Source organism: Meles meles, chromosome 7, assembly GCF_922984935.1.
Source record: "Meles meles chromosome 7, mMelMel3.1 paternal haplotype, whole genome shotgun sequence".
NCBI lineage: Eukaryota > Metazoa > Chordata > Mammalia > Carnivora > Mustelidae > Meles > Meles meles.
Genome location: NC_060072.1, coordinates 146,343,328 through 146,360,157, shown reverse-complemented (window position 1 = coordinate 146,360,157; position 16,830 = coordinate 146,343,328). Strand labels below are relative to the sequence as shown.

Here is a 16,830-nt window from a genome sequence, read left to right as displayed (position 1 = left end):
GATCAAGGCCATGCCATAGTCTGGGGCACAGTGTGGTCCGCAGACCAACAGCCTCAGCATCACATGGAAGCCGAGAAACACGAATTCTACTTACCCCGAAGCTCTGGTGGGTTTAACCTAGAGTTGTAGCTGTTCCTATGTGCACTGAGAGGTGAGGGCTGTGGGTCCAGGAGCCAGAGTCCATCCCATCACCTGAAGAGGGAAGAGGACAGAGTTATCATGGAGAATTAATGATCTGGTGACTTGTCTCCGGCAGTAACTGTTTGCATCAGGCTTCTTCGATGCCTTCATACCCGTTTGATTATTTTGTGAACAGTTGCCCTTGACCCCCATGCCTAACACTCAAGGTCACACGCGGGTACAGCCGCAGACTGGGCAGAGTCCCCTTGGGAGCAAGGCTTCTCAGTCCCCAGTGTGCAGAGACTTTTACGTGCACAGCTTGCTCAGCACTTGGCTGTCGCTTGGAATTTAGCTCCACAGGGTCTGGGGGTTGATCCCCAATATTCTGCATTTATTTTAGTTTTTAAATAACTGACTTCGGTTCTACAAATGACTATATGAGAACAAATAAGGGTTGAAGTAAAATGCTGGAAAAAGATCTGTCACGGAAATACTGAAAAAAGAAAGGCTACGTAGCTAGATGCATCTCAGACCAAGCAGACATCAAGACAACGAGTGGTACTAGACATAAAGGGGACATTTCATATTAGGAGGTGCAATTCACTAAGAAGAGGTAGCAATTGCTACATTAAATTCACGCACTAGCATAGCCTCAAAATACACAATACAATTAAGGAACTTTATAAGAGAGGACAGAGACAAATCCACACCACGGAAGATGTTAACATACCCTTCAAGATCAATGGTAAAATAAGCTGACATTTATTGGGGGGGGCATGAAATGGAGGAGAGAGAGAGAATCTCAAGAGAAACTCCACGCTGAGCATGAAGCCAATTGCAAGGCTCAATCTCACGACCTTGAGATCACGACTTCAGCTGAAACCAAGAGTCAGCTGCTCAACCGACTGCCCCCTCCCCAGGTGCCCCTATTCTGCATTTATTTTTAACAAGCAATCTAATGACTCTTGCTTGAGGCCGAGAGACTGCAGTTGAGACCTATCACCCTGTTGGCCCTGCTACCCAAACTAGGATTCTAAGTCGGTGGTTGGCATCATTTGGGAGATTGTTAAAAATCCAGACTCACAAGTATCATATGGTTTCACTTATTTGTGGAGCATAACAAATGACATGGAGGACATTGGGAGATGGAGAGGAGAGGGAAGTTGAGGGAAATTGGAAGGGGAGGCGAACCATAAGAGACTATGGACTCTGAAAAACAACCTGAGGGTTTTGAAGGGGCGGGGGTGGGAGGTTGGGGGAACCAGGTGGTGGGTAATAGGGAGGGCACGTATTGCATGGAGCACTGGGTGTTGTGCAAAAACAATGAATACTGTTACGCTGAAAAAAATAAATTTAAAAAAATAAATAAATCACAAACAACTTCTGTCTGATTGCCGTTCCCAACACTATTGAATTACACCAGGTTTATTCTACTTCTTGACTCCCAATTGCTTTTTTGTCCTTCGTGACCGCAGTTCTGGAAAAAAAAAATGTGATATGTTTACAATAGTACACATATAAATAACTCTAATTAAAGCTCAATGGAAAATATACAACATAATAGATGAAATTAATGTAATTAACAATAATTTATGTGGAGCCCCTTATGTTTTAGTATATCAAAATAAATTAGTTGATTGTAGGAAGTTAATAATTAATTTGAGATGTATATTGTAAGATATTGACCCAATAATGTATTATGTTTTCTTTCTAGATTTTAATATTTATATAACTTAGAAGTTGGTTTAAAAAGGGGGGTATTTTAAACTCTTATAATTGGACCTGTTTCTCTTAATTTATAGTCAAGAGGAGTACATTTATTTAAAATAGAGAAGTACCATTTGCATTGCATTAACATTTACTAAGAGGGCCAAAATATTGGTACTTATTAGTATAAAAGCTTATCAGACGTGGCTTTGAATTGATTTTTGTATAAACAAAACTTTTTTTTTACTATGGCTATTTGGACACTTAGCCATTTTTCTTACTCTTTGTCTTTGGAGTTATTTTTCTCCAACTATGCTTTTTTTTTTTTTGCTTGTAATTTTCATAACTTATTCATCCTTTTTTTTCTACATTCATGCCTTACAGATAATTCTGTAGCTCTAAGTCGTACTTAATGACTCTAAGTGTCTAGATGCCTCATAATCAGTGATGTCCTCAAGTCTCTAAACATTGCAGAAAGCTTGCCTAAACTATGGACGGAAACTATGGGCTGTGGGATGGCCACAGATCCTTTCAGAAACAAGACAGGATATAAACGAGCATTTGAATAAATGTGCGGGGCATAATGGCAGACGCTAGAGGCGGGACTCTTGGTCTGAATTACAAGCATGACCATCTCCCGCTCCATCCCTGTGGAGGTGTTACTCAAAGAAGATTGCATCCTCAGAATTGCAAACGCCCTTGAGAGGGACCCACATTAAGTTCCTCTGAGCAATCTTCAGACTTCAGAGAAGATGAGACTACAACATCCCTGGAAATGGGTCAGGGATCAGACCAGGGAGCCACGGGTAAGACACCCACCAATTATGCCTGCCTATTAGATTTTCTAACCCAAGAGTTTTTAAAGTAAAAGACAGATTTTATCAACAGGCCTTTTAGTAACAGAGAAATTTGCGACTTAAAATTTATATGTACAGAGAGAGGAAAGTCTGACTAAAGAACCCTAAAGTCGGGGAAAGATGAGAGCGCTGGCTGACATCCAGGCCCTACTCTAGACCGGAAGGCCTGACCATCCCCTCGGCCGCCAATCTGCTTCATTTCAGGTAATTCCCTTCATCTCTCTGGGCGTAAATTTGCTCATCTCTACGGTAAATTGGACGGGATGATCCCTAATGTCCCCTCATTGCCTTTATTTTCCAAAGAACAATAACAAGAGAAAGAGAGAATGCGTAATTTAAATTTCCCCTTCAACTAGTTTTAAAATTACCACCTTAGGCTTACAGATCTGGAGTTATTTTCTAGGATTCAGTGAATTAAAAAAATACGAAAAAAATACTGGAAAAAAGAGAAAAATGGTTTAGGCAAAGCAATAAAGTCATTATTTAATATTGAAGCTCCAGGCTTTGTGGTTTTGAGTAGAATTTGAAGGTGGATGAGTGTTTTATTTCCTAGCACATATTAACCCATTCTTTAAAAAGAGGTAACTTCCTGCCTTCCAACGGACTGCAGTAATATCTGACATCTTTTGGACAGTGTCCTAATTAGATTGTTAACTGCATATGAATTTCATTTTTAAAAGGAGGAAACGAAATAATTGTTAAGTTTTTGCCTGAAGACTTGAGAACATCCTACATAAATTAATGAATCTCATCAGAATGAATTTCACTATGAATGCACACGTGAGTAATAATTATTGATAGGAATTTTAAAAAGATCTACCTAGTTTAAAAGTGCCAAGTGGTAGTAATGAGCCAATACAGTTACACCTCGATGAAATTAGCTAGAAAGATGATTACAGGCTGTTTATAAGTGTCGATTTTAGAAGGAATTTCAACTTTCAAATAATTTTCTTTGAATAAATCATATTTCTTTAAATAATCCCCAGTATCGATATTTTGCTCTTTCACCATCTTAAGGCTCAAAGACGATAATGGTGTTTGGTATTTAGTCTTCATACAGGTGAGTGAATGCTACTGTATGAGATAGAAGCAAAATACCATAGAAAACAAGACGATAAGATGTCGCTTTGGCACAGATGGGGGAGAGCCCTAAAAGGGCCCGTCTCAGCACCAGAATGCCCTTTATCAATTTGCCAATCAAGAGTTCATTACAACAGGATTCCATCACTAAATCCATAACTAATAATGTAAGATGTGAAATGGATTTGTAGGTGCATTATTTCACAATTTGGCAAGATTGAGAATCTTCCTCACCGACTGAACAGGAGTGTCTCTGAGAAGGGTATTTCAGGATACCAGAGAAAAAGTGTCAGTTGCACAGTGTGTTAAATGGTGCCTCTTCAAGGCAATGGTGGTAACTTTTAGGTGTTATTCCTGCTGTTTTCTCCCTTCGCCTCAAGAGATCAGCTCCTTGCCCCCACCCACAAACCTGATGCACAATCAATGGCATGGGCACAGGGATTTGCCCACAACTCACACAGTTTTAAGGAGAAGACCAGATGACCACTCTTGTAAAAGTTGTGTGCCTGTGGAGGGACACCTGACCCCATTCAACACCAGTAATCTCGTTGATCAGTCATGGGAGCCAACCATTCTCAATTCCCTTATTTAATTTGAAAGTACACAGATGTACACAGGTAACATCTGATTGAAGTTCTCTTAATGAGGCACCAAGAGACTGTATTTTTCACTGTTCTCTAATAAAAACATAGAATGGACGCTTCTACAGTCTCCTAACAAAGAGAATCTACAGATTTTACTTTTCTTTCTTTTTACAGAAAGCCTCTGGGAAGGAGGTACATCTTGGAATAATGTACTGAAGCGCGGTAGAAATGCTCGAAACCTATTAATCCTGATTCCACATTTTTTAGAAAAGAGACATTATAACGTGATGAATACCAGGTTTGTGTTTCATCATTTTAATGACAAAAAAATGTATTTGGCCTGCTTTCATAACAATATTCTAGAAATATTAACATATTACAGTGAGATCTTATATTTTATATATGTGATAAAAGAAAAAGATTTGTGTAAGTCAGTGTTCATTAAAAATTTCTGGCCGATTTGCCCCATTCTGACATGTCAGAACAGCAGAAATTATGGCTAGTGATTAAAAAACACTTTTTCCATGCTATACCTAACATAGACCATGAACAATTGTGTCACATTGGGGTTTTTTTTTTCCTTTCTTTTATATGATATTGGATGACTATTGTCAGGGAGGAAGAATTCCCCCTACCCCTCAAGGTCCTTCTCGCTGGACTAAGAATCAAATTGACATGAGACAGATTCACAGGAGAAAATCCAATTTAATTTCATACGTACAGGGAATTCACACAGACATGGAAAAATTCCAAAGGCAGTCAGGCAAAATGAGGCATATATGTCATTCTGAACTAAGGAGAAGTGGGTGGGGGTCTGGGACTTCATAAGGAAGGAATGCAATTCACAGAAAAAATGAAAAAGAACAAGAATTTGGTAAACAAATGTTTGCTGGGCCATTCAGAAACCATGGGGCAAAGAGAGGACTTTGATGGAACAGGCTTCCCTAGGTTCCTCCCCGTCCGCCATACTCGCTTTCTCTCCGTAGCTATCCGTGGTGATAGGTCTCTTCCTGGAGGAGGTCCTCCACCAAATTCTTTTAACCAATTGTGCAGGAGGTAAAGAGCTTATCCCAAATCTGCTGGATTTTGATTGCTTCTAATCCAAAATAAACTTTGTGTCAAAGTGACCCATCTCGGGGTGACCTGTGCTTGACCCCTACACTACTCATGAGAATATCTAACAGTTTGGAACCAGTGACTTAACTAGAAATTTGCATCTTACACCCCTGACTTTTTCATTTTTACAATGAAATTTCCAGAAACAGCCTCATAAGGCCAAAAGAACAGATCTGCAGTTCAAGACAAATCGTGGGCCATTATTTTTCCAGTGGGGAAAGAAAAGAAAAACGAAGAAGGTCATCTATTAACTTTATTGTACAGAGAAGCTGGAATATTAAGAAATAACCTCTGAACTTAATTTATAGATAAGGACATTCTTTTGAGTTTAAAGAATTTAGAGATATAAAATGTATACAGAAATCAGAGCTCAAAGCAATCCTACAATCTGATAAAAATTAAACTCGTTTCTCTTGTTGAATCAGCAGGATCATGAATCAACTGCTTGAGGGTGTCCATAATATGACTTTTTTTTTCAATAGGTGGGTCCTGAAGGTTGGCTTGGCAATTAATATAATTTGATCTGGAGATGAGACACAGAAACTGTAGAAGTCAGATGGCATTCCTTGGCATATTCCAAACTGATGGAAAACCCCACCATTTCTCCCCATCATCTCCCCATGTACTGTTCATAAGCCTCTGGGCTTGTGAGTAGGTATAGTTGGGGAAGGGATAGTCACGCCTATCTCATTAGTTCTTGGAGCATCTGGTTCTTTACACTCACCACCTGCTGTCACTTTCTGAAACGACTTTCACAGACCCATTAGCCCGTGGGCAGCCGTTTACTGCTAAGCCATTCCCCGCTAAAAGCCATCAGTAGCCCCATTCCAGCTGAGAACCAAAGAAGGTTACAATAGAGTAATCTTCACTCTAACCAGAGTGGGAGACCATGGATTTATAGCAATGTCAGTGTGCGTGTTCTCAAGGGGGTTCTCATTAGAAACACACAGAGAGCCCTAGAGCAGGGTCTCTAGCACAGATGATCACTGATATTAGTTGACTATGTTGATTGAATCCTTTAAAGGACACCATCCCTTGAGCCCTCCTAGACCACATGTTTCCAAGTCCAAATTGTTTCCAAGTTATTTAGAACTGAAAGGCCATAACAGTATTAAAAACATTTTTGTAAATTACATAGCCATCTTCTGATCACAAAATGCTTTCAACCCCTTATCTCCCTTATTTAGCAAAGCATGAAAGATGTGGGTTATCATGCAAGAGAAATAACACAATTTGTTGTGTTCTAACGGTGCCAGCCAGTCATGATATCCGGGTGACTCTCAAAATTCATGCGAACAGTATATTCATTCTCCAAACTCATAGAGTCATAGAGGAAAGATGAAGGATACATTTTTGATGAACGGTTATGCAGCAAACTTACATAAAATTGGGTGGCATCTATTTTTGACCTGAGACCGGTGACCCATAGAACTACAGTCTTTTAAGATTTCACTTGCTGTGCAATGAAAAATTTGTCACAATGAACACACTAACATGGGTGTTGGGTGTTGGGTGACCTTTCCACCTGTCTTGGAAGCTTTAAGAAACAATCTTAAATGAATAGGAAAGCGCATTTATAGTAACCTTTTTCTCTATCTTATAAGCTTATTATATATTTTAGAAATGAAGGAATTTCTTATAATATATTCCTACAAGTAAAGTCACTCTCAAATTCATACAACATTTACATAAATTCGTTCAAAAGAATGTATTATGGCTTATTTTAAACTACCTAACTGTTGGAGTAGTATTTGGGCATAAATATGGACAGGACGAAGTACATAGAATATACTAAAAGTTAGTCATGTAAATATTTTCTATCTAATTCTATTGGACAGAAAAGACAGAATTGTTATCCATTCATATAATAAAAAATAAAGCATTAAATGCTCTAAGTTGGACACCCTTCAGCAGCTTTGGCCAAACTACACACATGAGCTAAAGAAACTAATTTTTTTATACTTGACACTTGGGTAATGCTACTTCCTCACAATTTTTAAAAATGTATTTTGCAGTTTCCTGCACTAAAAATTACAGAAGCTATGACTAAAGTAAAATAAAATATGGAATTAAATAAAAACTCAAGAAAAGTTTTGATTGGGTTTCCGAGGCTTCTTGAAATTGAGTACCTCGCCATTTTAATTCAATAAATTCCAGTCTATTGAACTGAATTCTCTTCATCCATCCAAAGAAGATTTTAGGATGGGATTCCCTCCGGACCCTCACCCTCCCCGCACCACCCATGGGTGGTCCATTGATCAGCCAGGGGAAAACTCCAGTTGTGGGAAGAGGGGTTTAGCCTTACAAGCACTGTGTTTGGTATTTAGTTTTGTTAATAGCAATTCTGATCTCTTGCCGGGTTCATCCAAAAGAATGGAGATGCAGATACCTTAGGTGGTCAGGGCAATGGTCTCCATCTTCTCCTAGTGTTCTGTTATTTCTCAGCAGATTTTCAACAGCCTTTGCATGTCTTCAATTGCCCAATATCTCTTACATTATCCAAGGTCAGAAAAACCATATGGCTTTACAAAGATCAAAGCGTAGAGTCAGGAACCCACACTTTTAAAAGTAAAGAACTCCCCCACTGCCAATTTTAGAATCAAATGCACATGGCCCACTAACTGCAAAAAATTTATGTGGCCAAGTTAACCTACTTGGAAGAAGAATAATGTGTCCATTAAGACCAAAAGGACAAGCCCATCTTCCAGTGAGAAAGTAGTAGAGGGTAGACATTAAGGGAAACAAAATTAAAGACACTGGATTGGGAGACTCCGAAAGGTAGGTACAAGTGACAGAAAATGGAGAAATTAAATGAAAAATTAACCCCTCACCCTCTGAGGTCACTCTTTGTGTTGAAACTCAGTTGTTTTAAAGAGTCTTTATTACTGGAGACATGATTTTCTCATAGCCGAGGGGAAAGTTCAATTACTGTGCCCAACTAATCATCCATTTTAAATCATTTTTGTGTAAAGATTGAGTGTATTGGACGGATTTGTCATACTCGGAATGAAACTGGTACAGATGAAAAGCCTGTTAAGGGGCATTAACTTCACTATTTTCTCATTTGCTCTAAAAGCCTGGTAAGTATGAGGATTTGGGATAGACTGGGGCTTATTATCAGCCAAGTAAGGGAGGCAAGAGCTTCCTGATGGGTTTAAAAACAAGCAGCTTTTGGTTTAGAGTATAGGGAAGTTTTAAAAAAAGTCTCCACCTTGTTTTCTAGGGTTAATGAGATCTCTCTTCTGCTGTTATGACTCACTTGTTTCTATATCCCACCACCCCAGATATTTTAATGGGTTTCTCTATGTCAACCCCATTTCTCCAATTGTTACCGCCCATATGCTAATCAAACAATTATCTTGTCACTCCTTTTATAAGACCTTCTGTCAAGACCCACAGAATCCTTTCAGAATTACAGAGATCCAGCAATATTCAGATCATAAACATTGTTTTAATTGAATGTTTCATGGATAATTTGAGTAAAGAAACAAACGCCAAACTAGTAAATATTTTATGGAAATAAAGGGAGTATTTAAAAATTATTGAAATTTATTAAAAGCTGACATATGTTGTTTTTATGGCTTTCAGAGACTCTTGACAAAGGGAGCTGTGCGCAATTTTAATTGGTGTGTTTCAACAGTTATCCAGCGTGAGTTCCCAGCAACAAACGGAGGACACGCTGGAGCACAGTTACCAAAACTGGCTTCTTGATGATGTAGCTCAAATTAGGGTTTTATGCTGCCAAATGTGATTCTGTGTTTGACTTTGGAACCAGCCATCGTAATGCAGACTTTGACCGTCCTCATAGACACATAGGAGTACAAGCTAAATCTGGAAAGCTGAAAAGACAAAAAAGGGTGGGATATTATGAACTACAAACTTTTTTCTGATTCCAAATGTGTCCCTTGGTGCTCAGATGGTGGATGCCTTTTAACAAGCTACATGTCCTCCCAGGTTCCATGTTAATGTCAGGTACAAGATTCAGCATTAACCTGGCTCTATCTTGCACGAGTATGTGCCATCAAATGCACAAATATGGCAGGTTTCTTGGCACCCATTTTTGGATAGACTGTTTCCAGCAAAAACAATGAATTACCAAGCAGTTCCAAGCGATGTACCTAGTGAAAAGTGTAAAGCTGCAATGACTTACAGATGCCCGGTTTTAGGAAATAAACCAATCAATTCTAAACTGCATGAGGAGCCACTCCTGAGCATAAAATCACAACCAGGAAATGAAAAGCTGCTACTGAAAACAGCGCCTCAAAATTAAAGGAAGCTCGAGGCTGAGAAAGTTGAAGAGCAGAGCATGAGAACGGGCAAGAGCCCCGATGGGTCCCACTCCAGCCCCACAAAGCAAACCACAAAAGACTGCCATTCAGGGGGGGAGGAGTCAAGATGGCAGAGAAGTAGCAGGCTGAGACTACATCAGGTAGCAGGAGATCAGCTCGATAGCTTATCTAAACATTGCAAACACCTACAAATCCAACGGGAGAGCGAAGAGAAGAAGAACAGCAACTCTAGAAACAGAAAATCGACCACTTTCTGAAAGGTAGGACTGGCGGAGAAGTGAATCTAAAACGACGGGAAGATAGACCGCGGGGGGAGGGGCCGGCTCCCGGCAAGCGGCGGAGCAACGGAGCACAAAATCAGGACTTTTAAAAGTCTGTTCCACTGAGGGACATTGCTCCAGGGGCTAAACCGGGGTGAAGCCCACGCGGGGCCAGCGTGGCCCCAGGCCCCGCAGGGTCACAGAAGGATCGGGGGTGTCGGAGTGTCGGAGAGCTCGCAGCTATTAGAACGGAGAAGCCGGCTGCCAAGACAGAGCCGAGGACTGAACTCTCAGCTCGGGGTTACCTTGAACTGGTCGCGGGCTGGGTGAGCTCCGAGCGCGGCTAGAGGCCGGGGATACGGGAGTGATTGGGTGCTGTCCTCTGGGGGCGCACTGAGGAGTGGGGCCCCAGGCTCTCGGCTCCTCCGGGCCGGAGACTGGGAGGCCGCCATTTTCATTCCCGTCCTCCGGAACTCTACGGAAAGCGTTCAGGGAACAGAAGCTCCCAAAAGCGAACCCGAGCCGATTACTTAGTCCGGCCGCCGGTAAGGGCGGTGCAATCCCGCCTCGGGCAAAGACACTTGAGAGTCACTACAACAGGCCCCTCCCCCAGAAGATCAACAAAATATCCAGCCAGGACGAAGTTCATCTATCAAGGAGAAAGCAGATTCAATTCCTAAGACAGCAGCGGAATTCCAGAGGAGGAGAAAGCAAAGCACGGAACTCATGGCTTTCTCCCCATGATTCTTTAGTCTTGCGGCTACTTCAATTTTTTTTTCTTTTTTCAATTTTTTTTTCTTTTTTCAATTTTTTTTCTTTTTTCTTTTTTCTTCTTCTGCTAAATTTTTTAAAACTTTTACCCTTTTCTTTTTTAACATTTTTTGACTAGTTCATCTAAATATATATATTTTTTCTTTCTTTTTTGTATTTTTTAATTTGTTTTATTTTTTAAATTTTTTTCTTTCTTTTTTTTTTTTCTTTTTTTTTCAGAAGCTGTTTTATCCCCTTTCTCCCCCCCACAATTTGGGGTCTCTTCTCATTTGGTTACAGCGCATTTTTCCGGGGTCTTTGCCACCCTTTTAGTAGTTTATTTGCTCCTTCATATCCTCTTATCTGGACAAAATGACAAGGCGGAAAAAATCACCACAAACAAAAGAACAAGAGACAGTACCGAAGGCTAGGGACCTAATCAACACAGACATGGGTAATATGTCAGATCAAGAGTTCAGAATGACGATTCTGAACATTCTAGCCGGGCTCGAAAAAGGCATGGAAGATATTAGAGAAACCCTCTCTGGAGATATTAAAGCCCTTTCTGGAGAAATTAAAGAACTAAAATCTAACCAAGTTGAAATCAAAAAAGCTATTAATGAGGTGCAATCAAAAATGGAGGCTCTCACTGCTAGGATCAATGAGGCAGAAGAAAGAATTAGTGATATAGAAGACCAAATGACAGAGAATAAGGAAGCCGAGCAAAAGAGGGACAAACAGCTACTGGACCATGAGGGGAGAATTCGAGAGATAAGTGACACCATAAGATGAAACAACATTAGAATAATTGGGATTCCAGAAGAAGAAGAAAGAGAGAGGGGAGCAGAAGGTCTATTGGAGAGAATCATTGGAGAGAATTTCCCTAATATGGCAAAGGGAACAAGCATCAAAATCCAGGAGATGCAGAGAACCCCCCTCAAAGTCAACAAGAATAGATCCACACCCCGTCACCTAATAGTAAAATTTACAAGTCTTAGTGACAAAGAGAAAATCCTGAAAGCAGCCCGAGAAAAGAAGTCTGTAACATACAATGGTAAAAATATTAGATTGGCGGCAGACTTATCCACAGAGACCTGGCAGGCCAGAAAGAGCTGGCATGATATATTCAGAGCACTCAACGAGAAAAACATGCAGCCAAGAATACTCTATCCAGCTAGGCTATCATTGAAAATAGAAGGAGAGATCAAAAGCTTCCAGGACAAACAAAAACTGAAAGAATTTGCAAACACCAAACCAGCTCTACAGGAAATATTGAAAGGGGTCCTCTAAGCAAAGAGAGAGCCTAAAAGTAGTAGATCAGAAAGGTACAGAGACAATATACAGTAACAGTCACCTTACAGGCTAATAATGGCACTAAATTCATATCTCTCAATAGTTACCCTGAATGTTAATGGGCTAAATGCCCCAATCAAAAGACACAGGGTATCAGAATGGACAAAAAAACAAAACCCATCAGTATGTTGCCTACAAGAAACTCATTTTAGACGCGAAGACACCTCCAGATTTAAAGTGAGGGGGTGGAAAACAATTTACCATGCTAATGGGCATCAGAAGAAAGCTGGAGTGGCAATCCTTATATCAGATCAATTAGATTTTAAGCCAAAGACTATAATAAGAGATGAGGAAGGACACTATATCCTACTCAAAGGGTCTGTCCAACAAGAAGATCTAACCATTTTAAATATCTATGCCCCTAACGTGGGAGCAGCCAACTATATCAACCAATTAATAACAAAATCAAAGAAACACATCAATAATAATACAATAATAGTAGGGGACTTGAACACTCCCCTCACTGAAATGGACAGATCATCCAAGCAAAAGATCAACAAGGAAATAAAGGCCTTAAATGACACACTGGACCAGATGGACATCACAGATATATTCAGAACATTTCATCCCAAAGCAACAGAATACACATTCTTCTCTAGTGCACATGGAACCTTCTCCAGAATAGATCACATCCTGGGTCACAAATCAGGTCTCAACCGGTATCAAAAGATTAGGATCATTCCCTGCATATTTTCAGACCACAATGCTCTGAAGCTAGAACTCAATCACAAGAGGAAAGCTGGAAAGAACCCAAATACATGGAGACTAAACAGCATCCTTCTAAAGAATGAATGGGTTAACCAGGAAATTAAAGAAGAATTGAAAAAATTCATGGAAACAAATGATAATGAAAACACAACAGTTCAAAATCTGTGGGACACAGCAAAGGCAGTCCTGAGAGGAAAATATATAGCGGTACAAGCCTTTCTCAAGAAACAAGAAAGGTCTCAAGTACACAACCTAACCCTACACGTAAAGGAGCTGGAGAAAGAACAAGAAAGAAACCCTAAACCCAGCAGGAGAAGAGAAATCATAAAGATCAGAGCAGAAATCAATGAAATAGAAACCAAAAAAAACAATAGAAAAAATCAATGAAACTAGGAGCTGGTTCTTTGAAAGAATCAATAAGATTGATAAACCCCTGGCCAGACTCATCAAAAAGAAAAGAGAAAGGACCCAAATCAATAAAATCATGAATGAAAGAGGAGAGATCACAACTAACACCAAAGAAATACAGACAATTATAAGAACATACTATGAGCAACTTTACGCCAACAAATTGGACAATCTGGAAGAAATGGATGCATTCCTAGAGACATATAAACTACCACAACTGAACCAGGAAGAAATAGAAAACCTGAACAGGCCCATAACCAGTAAGGAGATTGAGACAGTCATCAAAAATCTCCAAACAAACAAAAGCCCAGGGCCAGACGGCTTCCCAGGGGAATTCTACCAAACATTTAAAGAAGAACTCATTCCTATTCTCCTGAAACTGTTCCAAAAAATAGAAATGGAAGGAAAACTTCCAAACTCATTTTATGAGGCCAGCATCACCTTGATCCCAAAACCAGACAAGGATCCCACCAAAAAAGAGAACTACAGACCAATATCCTTGATGAACACAGACGCAAAAATTCTCGCCAAAATACTAGCCAATAGGATTCAACAGTACATTAAAAGGATTATTCACCACGATCAAGTGGGATTTATTCCAGGGCTGCAGGGTTGGTTCAACATCCGCAAATCAATCAATGTGATAGAACACATTAATAAAAGAAAGAACAAGAACCATATGATACTCTCAATAGATGCTGAAAAAGCATTTGACAAAGTACAGCATCCCTTCCTGATCAAAACTCTTCAAAGTGTGGGGATAGAGGGCACATACCTCAATATTATCAAAGCCATCTATGAAAAACCCACCGCAAATATCATTCTCAATGGAGAAAAACTGAAAACTTTTCCGTTAAGGTCAGGAACACGGCAGGGATGTCCATTATCACCACTGCTATTCAACATAGTACTAGAAGTCCTAGCCTCAGCAATCAGACAACAAAAAGAAATTAAAGGCATCCAAATTGGTAAAGAAGAAGTCAAACTATCACTCTTCGCAGATGATATGATACTATATGTGGAAAACCCAAAAGACTCCACTCCAAAACTGCTAGAACTTGTGCAGGAATTCAGTAAAGTGTCAGGATATAAAATCAATGCACAGAAATCAGTTGCATTTCTGTACACCAACAACAAGACTGAAGAAAGAGAAATTAAGGAGTCAATCCCATTTACAATTGTACCCAAAACTATAAGATACCTAGGAATAAACCTAACCAAAGAGACTAAGAATCTATACACAGAAAATTATAAAGTACTCATGAAAGAAATTGAGGAAGACACAAAAAAATGGAAAAATGTTCCATGCTCCTGGATTGGAAGAATAAATATTGTGAAAATGTCTATGCTACCTAAAGCAATCTACACATTTAATGCAATCCCTATCAAAATACCATCCATTTTTTTCAAAGAAATGGAACAAATAATCCTAAAATTTATATGGAACCAGAAAAGACCTCGAATAGCCAAAGGAATATTGAAGAACAAAGCCAAAGTTGGTGGCATCACAATTCCGGACTTCAAGCTCTATTACAAAGCTGTCATCATCAAGACAGCATGGTACTGGCACAAAAACAGACACATAGACCAGTGGAACAGAATAGAGAGCCCAGAAATCGACCCTCAACTCTATGGTCAACTAATCTTCGACAAAGCAGGAAAGAATGTCCAATGGAAAAAAGACAGCCTCTTCAATAAATGGTGCTGGGAAAATTGGACAGCCACATGCAGAAAAATGAAATTGGACCACTTCCTTACACCACACACAAAAATAGACTCCAAATGGATGAAGGACCTCAATGTGAGAAAGGAATCCATCAAAATCCTTGAGGAGAATGCAGGCAGCAACCTCTTCGACCTCAGCCGTAGCAACATCTTCCTAGGAACAACGGCAAAGGCAAGGGAAGCAAGGGCAAAAATGAACTGTTGGGATTTCATCAAGATCAAAAGCTTTTGCACAGCAAAGGAAACAGTTCACAAAACCAAAAGACAACTGACAGAATGGGAGAAGATATTTGCAAACAACATATCAGATAAAGGGCTAGTATCCAAAATCTATAAGGAACTTAGCAAACTCAACACCCAAAGAACAAACAATCCAATCAAGAAATGGGCAGAGGACATGAACAGACATTTCTGCAAAGAAGACATCCAGATGGCCAACAGACACATGAAAAAGTGCTCCACGTCACTCGGCATCAGGGAAATACAAATCAAAACCACAATGAGATATCACCTCACACCAGTCAGAATGGCTAAAATGAACAAGTCAGGAAATGACAGATGCTGGAGAGGATGTGGAGAAAGGGGAACCCTCCTCCACTGTTGGTGGGAATGCAAGCTGGTGCAACCACTCTGGAAAACAGCATGGAGGTTCCTCAAAATGTTGAAAATAGAACTACCCTATGACCCAGCAATTGCACTACTGGGTATTTACCCTAAAGATACAAACATAGTGATCCGAAGGGGCACGTGTACCCGAATGTTTATAGCAGCAATGTCTACAATAGCCAGACTATGGAAAGAACCTAGATGTCCATCAACAGATGAATGGATAAAGAAGATGTGGTATATATACACAATGGAATACTATGCAGCCATCAAAAGAAATGAAATCTTGCCATTTGCGACGACGTGGATGGAACTAGAGCGTATCATGCTTAGTGAAATAAGTCAATCGGAGAAAGACAACTATCATATGATCTCCCTGATATGAGGACATGGAGAAGCAACATGGGGGGGTAGGAGATAGCAGAAGAATAAATGAAACAAGATGGGATTGGGAGGGAGACAAACCATAAACGACTCTTAATCTCACAAAACAAACTGGGGGTTGCTGCGGGGAGGTGGGATTGGGGGAGGGGGAGCGGGCTATGGACATTGGGGAGGGGAAGCGAACCATAAGAGACTATGGACTCTGAAAAACAACCTGAGGGTTTTGAAGGGTCAGGGGTGGGAGGTTGGGGCAACCTGAGGGTTTTGAAGGGTCAGGGGTGGGAGGTTGGGGGAACAGGTGGTGGGTAATGGGGAGGGCACGTTTTGCATGGAGCACTGGGTGTTGTGCAAAAGGAATGAATACTGTTACGCTGAAAAAATAAATAAAATGAGAAAATGAAAAAAAAAAAAAAAAAAAAAAAAAGGCTGCCATTCAACCACTTCGTGAGAGCGCAAGACAGACAAGCAGATCAACAGCCTAAACAAGACGCTCCAAGCCATTGAACAGCTCAGAGAAGCAGCAGCACCTGGAAAACAGCTAGAATAACACCGTTCAAAGAAAATGCAGCAAGAGAGAGCCTTTCTCCAGGAGCTAGAAGACATGGATTTGAGGATTTAAAGACTCAGGGAAAGCAAGTTCTCAGAAGATCAAGACAAACATCATTAAAACTATGGATTACCCGTGTGCCCACTCTTAATGTTCATCTATAACTTTAACCATTTATCCAAGATTAAAGAGAAATAGAACAAGAAACCATAAAATAAGAGTACGTCCAACGGGGGATGTCCAAGAGCCCTACAGAACTGCCCCCCATTTCAGAATCAACTATTTAGAAGTTAACCTACACATACATGATAAATTTATTTTTGACAAAGATACCAA

The 16,830-nt window shown here is 40.1% G+C and overlaps 1 pseudogene; it reads left to right on the top strand.

Annotated features, from left to right (window-relative positions):
- Positions 1–16,566, top strand: part of LOC123946530 — a 90,279-nt pseudogene extending 73,713 nt beyond the window's left edge.
- Positions 16,567–16,830: the final 264 nt, after the last annotated feature.